The sequence below is a fragment of the Crocodylus porosus genome, unplaced genomic scaffold, assembly GCF_001723895.1.
Source record: "Crocodylus porosus isolate Cpor-Errol unplaced genomic scaffold, CroPor_comp1, whole genome shotgun sequence".
NCBI lineage: Eukaryota > Metazoa > Chordata > Crocodylia > Crocodylidae > Crocodylus > Crocodylus porosus.
In genome coordinates, this window is record NW_017728913.1 from 7,362,757 (window position 1) to 7,369,285 (window position 6,529).

A 6,529-nucleotide genomic window follows, 5' to 3' on the forward strand; every position below is an offset into this window, starting at 1 on the left:
AGCGTTTGTGTAGAGGCATTTGAGGCCTCCTGTGGATATGTGTACTGACCCCCTAGTCCCAGTGTTACCCTGGCCCCTATCTCTTACCTGTTTATTCGCTTCGCTCATTGGTATGGGCTGCGCTGTAGTTGTGGGTGCTGTTTGGTCTGGCAGTCTGATGTTTCTTCCGCCCTCATCTTCCCCTTCCCCCCACGAGCCTAATTTAAAGCCCGCTGGAGGAGGTCTGCCAACCTAGAAGAGAACACACGCTTACTTTAGGGGAAAGGTGGAGCCCATCCCATCCCAGCATGTCTCTCGTCATGATTGCTAATGTGATTGCTATTTGCAATATAAATACATTAATGTAGCTATATTACTCATCTATAATTGATTGAATACAAAATTCTGGGTTATTTTTGGTGAAAATAAGGTATTGGACCTTGGTTCAGGAATCAAACCCCCATTTATAACATTGTTCCCTGTGGGAAAATTGGTTCCAAGTTACAACATTTCTACTTGCAACATGGTTTTCAGGAAACAATTGTGTCATAAGTCTGAGGACTCCCTGTATTTTCATGGCTTCTGAAGATATGAAGATCTGCCCCTTAGTTCATTTCATTGTAAAGAACAGAAAATTTTGTAGACTATTTATACAGTACAAATATAATTACCCATTTTCATCTGTTCTTGTGGATTATACTCTAGTTAGATTATGACCCAAAGCCACAATTTCTGTACAGTGTAGTGGAGTTCTGAAAGGATTTGCTTCACAGGAACCATAATGTTGAGTTGTGTTGCTCCTAGCCAATGTTTGTGTTTTCTTCTCTGAGGAGTGAATCCCCATGACTATTGTTAAAGTTTTAAAAGCTGTATTTTCACTTGAAGAAGCAATTACAGAGCATTGACTGTGCTTACATATGCTTTTTGAAGCAGAAACAACAACTAACTTTTTTAGCTTCTCACAGTTGGCCTTCCAGAATTAATACTACAAATAAGTTAAAGGCCACTAAAAATAAATATTTAAATTTTTTATTTTGGATTAAATTAGGAATGTTTCTAATATCCCTAAATTACCAGGAAGCAGGGGCTGTTGGGTAAGCCCCTTACAGATATTTTGGCACAGAGATGTGGGAATGGCCTGCTGGTCTTTGAGGGCAGCAACGAGATCAGCCATGAACTCTGTCATATAATTTTACTCTTGTTTGTGAAGGAGTTGCATATAAAATTAGTAAGAACATGAGCACTGACTGGAAATAGGTCACAGGCAGGGATCACGTCTTTCCATGATAGTTAGAATATTAGTGAATGTATTTTGTACTACCTGAGTGGGTCCCTATGTGCAGGGGTGTACACATGTAGAGGCACGAATAGAAGTGGCACAAAATTGTGTCACTGCTTTGTGCCCCATCACACGTCCCTGAATGTGTACTTTGGCACCCAGCAAGTTGTCCTGGGTAGGGGTGGGCAGTGTTACCTGATGTTCTGGTGCAGCAGGGGCACAGATCCAGCAGCACAGAGCCTGGCCAGCAGCCAGAGCTTTGCTCTGCATGGCCAGCCCTCCATTTGTTCTGGCTCATGCTAAGGACATCTGCTCTGTAGTGTCTTTTTTTCCCCCAGAGCTTTTTTCCCCGGTAGCAAATTTTGCCACCATACTAGAAATTTGCACTGCGTCCCACATTTTAATGCTCCCCATGTGCAGTTTGTGGCATCACAAACTGTACAGCCTTGCATGTAGGGACCCAACCCCTGTATCTATCAAGTCAGATACAAAACCAAACCTTGGGCAGTAACTAAAGGAGTTCATCCTCAGAAGAGTGAGCTGAAACTGATGGCCAGGATTTTGTGGATGCGATGGAAACCCATAAGCCTCTGTACTTGGTATCATGAAGTTTGTAGTTGCCTTCAAGCATAGGAACTTAGGCTATATGAGCCATCATATAGCTTTCTTCCTACTGTTACCTAATGTCTCTAAAGCACACACTTTTCAGTAATGAACAAAAATACAATGTCATTATCTCAGACCATCGAATGAAAACTGCCATGCTTATGTGTAAATCTGATTTGATATTAAAAAATGACACATGTACACACGATAATCCATCAAACTGAAAGCTACCTCTTTGACCTTATACACCTGGTTCCCATTAGATCAGTTGTGCTGGCCTTAGCGTGCTATGCCAGTAGGAATAAACTTCCTTATTTTACAAGACAAATACACCATCCTGACACTGACAGCATAAGGAGTTATTATTTGAGTTCAGACTGTTTTTCTTCTTCTCCTCCATGTCATGAACAGAATTGGCTAGTTTTCAAAGCAATGAAAGCAACTTTAAAACTAATCAATCTTGAGCAGAGACTCCCAGGATTTAACCACGTGGTTTTCTTTAGGCATACTGCTTTCTACAGATCAGCATTAGTCACACAGCCCAGGTTATGAGATGCAGACTCAGATTATTGCAACACAGGAGTAAGCTTATTTTGCGATATTCTAAATGTGTTTAATTAGAATTTCTAGAGCATTTTTTCTTTAAATAGGATTAAAGAGACTAAACTGTTTCTTGTTTTAATCTTGTTTTTACTACAATAATGTAAATTATGATCATTGTAGCTATTTCTAAATAATGAGGCTGTTTCCAACCCATGCTGTTTCTATCTGTATAGAAATAGATATATTGCTCTAGCTCAAACCACTGTTACGTTAGGACAGTGATTCTCCACCAGGGCACCACAGCACCTCAGGGTGTTATGAGATCCTTTTAAGGGCTCTGTGGTATGCCATGTGATATTAGCACTGTTAAGTACATAAACACCTACACATGAGTCACAAGAAACACAAATCCATATTATCAAAACATTTGGACCTGTTGTGGTCTGAGGACTTTGCAACAGAAGAGTTGCTCTTATATCTATGTAATCCAGAAAGAGGTGAATGCTAAGAGCTGGCATTTTCTAAAGGATGCCTCAAATCTAATGAATCTGAGAACCACTGCCTTAGGACTCCTTTGAAACTCCCATAGTATTCTTCTTACCCAATGACTGATACCACCTGATCACATGGTCAAATTCCTTTATAGGTCTGAACCTTGTTCTGTATGGACTTTACCTACCTATTAGTTCTATGTCAGGAAAAAAAGAAAAAAATGAATAGAGGGAAGAGGAAATTTGTATCCCTGTTATTTTTACATACTTCTAGGCCCAGTCATAAGCCTCCGGAAACAGCAGTCCTGGAATTATGTAAAGAAGACTGTTCTCATGGTAATGAAAGACTTTTCTCATCAAATTGGTAGCCAGAAACAGGAAATATGAAATTTCATACAAGAATGCACATCTGTAAAATTTCCAGGCCAGATTTACAGTGTCATACATGAGCTTAAAAGGCATTGACAGAGGTAGCAATTTTCTCTGCTTTTATGAAATACAGTGGAACCTGCCTAGTAGCAAATGTGGTTCAGTGAAAGATGTAATATACAATGAAGTGGCACAAATGGCTTCAATTGCTTCAAATCTAGGTTATCTACTTCTTCCATTGGGAGAAACTATAACAAGAATAAATTCTCCAGCAATATCTTTACATTTCCACTTACTGGATGGTGCAAATATCACTGTTTCAGAAGCTTGTGTGCAGTCACAAGGAAGAATGAAAAGCACCAGCTGATTCAGGGCTGTGATGACAGTGGGTAACTTTTGCCAATATACCTGCCCCAATCACAATGAAACTTCCTAAAGGGAAAGCTTTCATGTGCAAACGTGTTTCACAGTGGTCAGACCTGGGCCCCATCCTAGGGCACGTAGCTGAGCCAGGCAGTGGTCAATCCATGGGAACAAGAGAGAGGAATATTTGTCTCAGGGATATAAAGCTGTGGAAGAAGTCTACAGAAGTCTCTCAGCAAACTGGCTGAATTCTCTACATCTACTTACATCCCCTAAGTTTTCCTAAGCATTGACAACATTATCTGGCAGTTGGCTAAAATGGCACAGCTCACCAGAGCTGTAGCTGGGCAGTTCCATGCCCAGGGCAGCCATGTGACTTCGAGGGCTGCACTGGCTGCTGTGGTATCAAATCATAGTGATGCAATTAGCTGTTTTTGCAGTTGCTGCCAACAACTCAAAAACTGAAAAGTATGGTAACAACAAAAAAGGTTGTTTGCTATGTTGTTTGCTTCTCACCAGATTTCCTCCTCTACCTGACAAAAACACGGATTTCTCATTTTAACAGAAAAACACATGGATATTGCACTTTTGCAAAGAGCTGTCTGCAGGCTGGCAGAATTTCAGCCTGCAAGGGGCCGGGAGGAATGGGAGGAGGGTGGTCAGGCAGTGGATGCCATGTGCATGAAGAGCAGTTCTCACAGGTAAGTCTGGCAGGAGGGTGGAGGGCAGGCAGGACTGAGGCCCCTATAGGGAAGGAGGGAATGAGCTGGGCAGGGGTGGGGTGGGGGCTGGAGGGCTTGGGACCTGGGGCTGGAGCACATGGCTAGAGGGTCCCAGTGGAGAGTGGGACAGGTCCATGGGCAGCTCGTCCGGGGAGCAGGGAGGTGGGGCTGACTCCCCACTGCTGTGGGCACTCCCAAGGGGGTAGAGGGGACCTGTGCCCCCCAGATCTGTGTGCAGGGTGGGGGCAGGTACAGGGGTGGGCTGCCTGCTGCTCTCCTCTGGGGCCTCCATGGCCCAGTGGGCAGGATGCAGTGTGGCAGGGCAGAGCAGGGCTGGGCAGGGAAGCTCCTTGTTACTATGAGCTCCATGCTGCCCTGGTGAGGCATTCCCTGCCCGGCTGGCAGCAGTGGGGGCGATGGTGCAGAGTTGTGCCCTTGCAGTTGTGAGGCAGGCAGGGGGAACATTGCCAGGGCAGCGTGGAACTCACAGTGGCAAGGAGCTTCCCCCCACATCCCATTCTGCCCTGCTGTGCTGGGTCCCACCCGCTGTGCTGCGGAGGTCCCAGGGGAGGGCAGCAGGGCAGGGAGCCTGAGCCTGCAACAGGCAACCTGTACCTGCCCCTCCATGGGCTCTGCTTGACCATGCTGCCCATGGGGGCATAAGCCACAGAACAGGGTGGGCCACCCGGGCCATGGCCTGACCAACTTTTATCATGTTAATTTAGCTAGCTATGCAGTTAAAAAAAACAGCCATACAGTTTAAACCAGAATGACAATTGTGTATTTGTGGGTTATATAAATTAACATGCTAAAATTTGGTCAGGCCATGGCCTGGGTGGCCCACCCCAGTCTATGACCTGTGCATGGGAGGGCAGCCAGGCTCCAAGCTCTACTTTGCTGCAGCAGCTGCTGCCTCCTGCAGGCAGCAGCCAGGGCTTGCGCATTGCTGCAGGGGGCAGGAGTCTGCAGACCTGGATTCCTGGCCCTGTAGCCCTGGCAGTTGGGGCCTCCCTCTGACAGGGATGGGGGGCAAGGGGCACCAGTAGGGCCAGGGGGCTCTAGAGGGGGGGAAGTAAGGGGCGCCAACAGGGCCAGGGGCTGTGGCTTCAGAGTCAGGGGCCTGGACCTGCCTTCTGTGATCTAAGGGAGTAGGTGAAACTCTGATTTTCCATGATAAAATACCCAAAATCTAATACCAAAATGTATAGGTATTTAGAATTTATTTTATTATAGTGTTTGAGGTAGTGCTAGGCTTCCAAATTGCTTTAAGTCTGTAAATATATTAAATATATAAATAAAAACATTGTGTTCAACTGATATATATAGTGGCCTTTCATTTTAATCATGGATTTAGGGTTTTTAATCAGAGAACTTGCAATTTCTTATCAGGCAAATCCAGGATCCCTGGTTCTCACACATTACCTATGACACTTGGTTATACTCCATAACACTTTCACTCTTTGTTCCTGTAGAAAATGAAAAGCAAATTGAAGTATTCACTTTAGTGCAAAATCTTAATAATGACCCCAAGGCTCTTGTATCAACAGAATAGTACATCTGATTGGTGCATGCCCCATAAGTTTGGGAAGTTATTTTGCATTAACATTGTTGAAATCATCCATTAAAGTTTTATGCTGAAATACAAGTGTGATGGAACTGGGCTATGTACTGCTTTCCATTATCTTTTGGAAATAGAAGTGAAAGTCTTATGCAGCATTAGATCACATTTCAAGCAGTGTTGTAAGTGAGGTAAAAGTAAATGATGCAGGAATTAACATGGAGTATCCATGTTTTTCAGGTTTTGAGGATGAAATGTGTCTTGCTATTGCTAAATTAAATTATAATGGAATAATTATATCATCCAGCAACCTTCAGAAACATTCAGATGGAGAAGCTGGCTGGGCACCTTTAACATAACCAAAATTAAAAGTCTTTGCAGGACCCTTTCCCCCTCCTTGCAATTGTGTTGCTTTATTCTACAGAAACTAAGAAACATATCTCATGCATATACTAAAATTAAATAGTAACATAGGATGCTTGTAAGGGACTGAAATTGTATATTTATGGGTTATATAAATTAACATGCTAAAATTTGGTTGGGCCATGGCCCACCCCAGTCCATGACCTATGCATGGGAGGGGATTCATTAGAAATTTAACATTTAAAGGGCAAGAGAA